Consider the following 3669-nt stretch of genomic DNA (forward strand, 5'->3'; position numbering starts at 1 on the left):
TTTGCATTGGCAATATGTCATAATTCATGACATAGAAGGTGTCATAACCTTCTTCTTTCCACTCATTTTTCCCATTTTGAAATCAATTGCTTCTAATATCCATTTCATGCTAATTTGATCTTTTCTCCAATTTTTCTATAAATTGGATGATTTTTCTTCAATCAAGGGTAATTACATTGTCGAAATAATCACTTTGTCAAAACAATCACATTTCAAGTACTCTTGATCAACCATCTTGTCTACTTGCTTTCAATCATGTGTGTGCACTTGTAGGTGAGATCCACAACAAAAACTATTTGAAGAGGAAAGAAGAACAATGGAGCCGCATGAAGGAAGCATTCAGATCTGCATATGGTTTGCATAGTATTTACTTTTGAGTGTTTTATCTTTATGTCTCTATTGAATGTGTTTAGGATAGATCATTACATTTAAGCTTTCGTGATTGAGCTAATAAGTAGTTTTTATATTGTTTTGTGATGATTTCCGTCAATTTGGATCAATTAGTCATTGTTCCTTGTTCCTCGGCGCATTTATCAATCAAATCATTTATCAATCCAAAATCATGATCAAATCGACATCAAATCAATTTTATATCAAGACCTAATTGTCGTCCTTGCATTCCTTTAACCTTGTTTGTCATTTTCTCTCCATTTTCTTCCTCTAGGTTAAATAATTTATTTATTTATCCTAGGTCTTCGTGTCACAATTAAATGTTTAATTTAATTGGATAACTAATTATTCCTCTTTTTGTGAATTAATTAATAAATGACAAATTATTAATTCATTTACCTAATTTCCTAATGTTTCATCAATTTCTAAATTCCCTCTTTGTGAATTAATTAATAAATGAGAAATTATTAATTAATTCACTAATTTCCTAATTTCCTCATTTTCTAATTTGCTAAATTCAATTTCCACCTAATTAACTTGTCTCTAGTTCTCCCTATTTTTGTGCTTCATGCGTCATACTCTTGACATAGTAAGATGTCATAAGGTTCTAGTTTTCTAAGCTTTGCATTGGCAATATGTCATAATTCATGACATAGAAGGTGTCATAACCTTCTTCTTTCCACTCATTTTTCCCCATTTTGAAATCAATTGCTTCTAATATCCATTTCATGCTAATTTGATCTTTTCTCCAATTTTTCTATAAATTGGATGATTTTTCTTCAATCAAGGGTAATTACATTGTCGAAATAATCACTTTGTCAAAACAATCACATTTCAAGTACTCTTGATCAACCATCTTGTCTACATGCTTTCAATCATGTGTGTGCACTTGTAGGTGAGATCCACAACAAAAAATATTTGAAGAGGAAAGAAGAACAATGGAGCCGCATGAAGGAAGCATTCAGATCTGCATATGGTTTGCATAGTATTTACTTTTGAGTGTTTTATCTTTATGTCTCTATTGAATGTGTTTAGGATAGATCATTACATTTAAGCTTTCGTGATTGAGCTAATAAGTAGTTTTTATATTGTTTTGTGATGATTTCCGTCAATTTGGATCAATTAGTCATTGTTCCTTGTTCCTCGACGCATTTATCAATCAAATCATTTATCAATCCAAAATCATGATTAAATCGACATCAAATCAATTTTATATCAAGACCTGATTGTCGTCCTTGCATTCCTTTAACCTTGTTTGTCATTTTCTCTCCATTTTCTTCCTCTAGGTAAAATAATTTATTTATTTATCCTAGGTCTTCGTGTCACAATTAAATGTTTAATTTAATTGGATAACTAATTATTCCTCTTTTTGTGAATTAATTAATAAATGACAAATTATTAATTCATTTACCTAATTTCCTAATGTTTCATCAATTTCTAAATTCCCTCTTTGTGAATTAATTAATAAATGAGAAATTATTAATTAATTCACTAATTTCCTAATTTCCTTATTTTCTAATTTGCTAAATTCAATTTCCACCTAATTAACTTGTCTCTAGTTCTCCCTATTTTTGTGCTTCATGCGTCATACTCTTGACATAGTAAGATGTCATAAGGTTCTAGTTTTCTAAGCTTTGCATTGGCAATATGTCATAATTCATGACATAGAAGGTGTCATAACCTTCTTCTTTCCACTCGTTTTTCCCATTTTGAAATCAATTGCTTCTAATATCCATTTCATGCTAATTTGATCTTTTCTCCAATTTTTCTATAAATTGGATGATTTTTCTTCAATCAAGGGTAATTACATTGTCGAAATAATCACTTTGTCAAAACAATCACATTTCAAGTACTCTTGATCAACCATCTTGTCTACTTGCTTTCAATCATGTGTGTGCACTTGTAGGTGAGATCCACAACAAAAACTATTTGAAGAGGAAAGAAGAACAATGGAGCCGCATGAAGGAAGCATTCAGATCTGCATATGGTTTTCATAGTATTTACTTTTGAATGTTTTATCTTTATGTCTCTATTGAATGTGTTTAGGATAGATCATTACATTTAAGCTTTCGTGATTGAGCTAATAAGTAGTTTTTATATTGTTTTGTGATTGTTTCCGTCAATTTGGATCAATTAGTCATTGTTCCTTGTTCCTCGGCGCATTTATCAATCAAATCATTTATCAATCCAAAGTCATGATCAAATCGACATCAAATCAATTTTATATCAAGACCTAATTGTCGTCCTTGCATTCCTTTAACCTTGTTTGTCATTTTCTCTCCATTTTCTTCCTGTAGGTTAAATAATTTATTTATTTATCCTAGGTCTTCGTGTCACAATTAAATGTTTAATTTAATTGGATAACTAATTATTCCTCTTCTTGTGAATTAATTAATAAATGACAAATTATTAATTGATTTACATATTTTCCTAATGTTTCATCAATTTCTAAATTCCCTCTTTGTGAATTAATTAATAAATGAGAAATTATTAATTAATTCACTAATTTCCTAATTTCCTCATTTTCTAATTTGCTAAATTCAACTTCCACCTAATTAACTTGTCTCTAGTTCTCCCTATTTTTGTGCTTCATGCATCATACTCTTGACATAATAAGATGTCATAAGGTTCTAGTTTTCTAAGCTTTGCATTGGCAATATGTCATAATTCATGACATAGAAGGTGTCATAACCTTCTTCTTTCCACTCATTTTTCCCATTTTGAAATCAATTGCTTCTAATATCCATTTCATGCTAATTTGATCTTTTCTCCAATTTTTCTATAAATTGGATGATTTTTCTTCAATCAAGGGTAATTACATTGTCGAAATAATCACTTTGTCAAAACAATCACATTTCAAGTACTCTTGATCAACCATCTTGTCTACTTGCTTTCAATCATGTGTGTGCACTTGTAGGTGAGATCCACAACAAAAACTATTTGAAGAGGAAAGAAGAACAATGGAGCCGCATGAAGGAAGCATTCAGATCTGCATATGGTTTGCATAGTATTTACTTTTGAGTGTTTTATCTTTATGTCTCTATTGAATGTGTTTAGGATAGATCATTACATTTAAGCTTTCGTGATTGAGCTAATAAGTAGTTTTTATATTGTTTTGTGGTTGTTTCCGTCAATTTGGATCAATTAGTCATTGTTCCTTGTTCCTCGGCGCATTTATCAATCAAATCATTTATCAATCCAAAGTCATGATCAAATCGACATCAAATCAATTTTATATCAAGACCTAATTGTCGTCCTTGCATTCCTTTAACCTTGTTT

The sequence above is a fragment of the Cryptomeria japonica genome, chromosome 3, assembly GCF_030272615.1.
Source record: "Cryptomeria japonica chromosome 3, Sugi_1.0, whole genome shotgun sequence".
Lineage (NCBI taxonomy): Eukaryota > Viridiplantae > Streptophyta > Pinopsida > Cupressales > Cupressaceae > Cryptomeria > Cryptomeria japonica.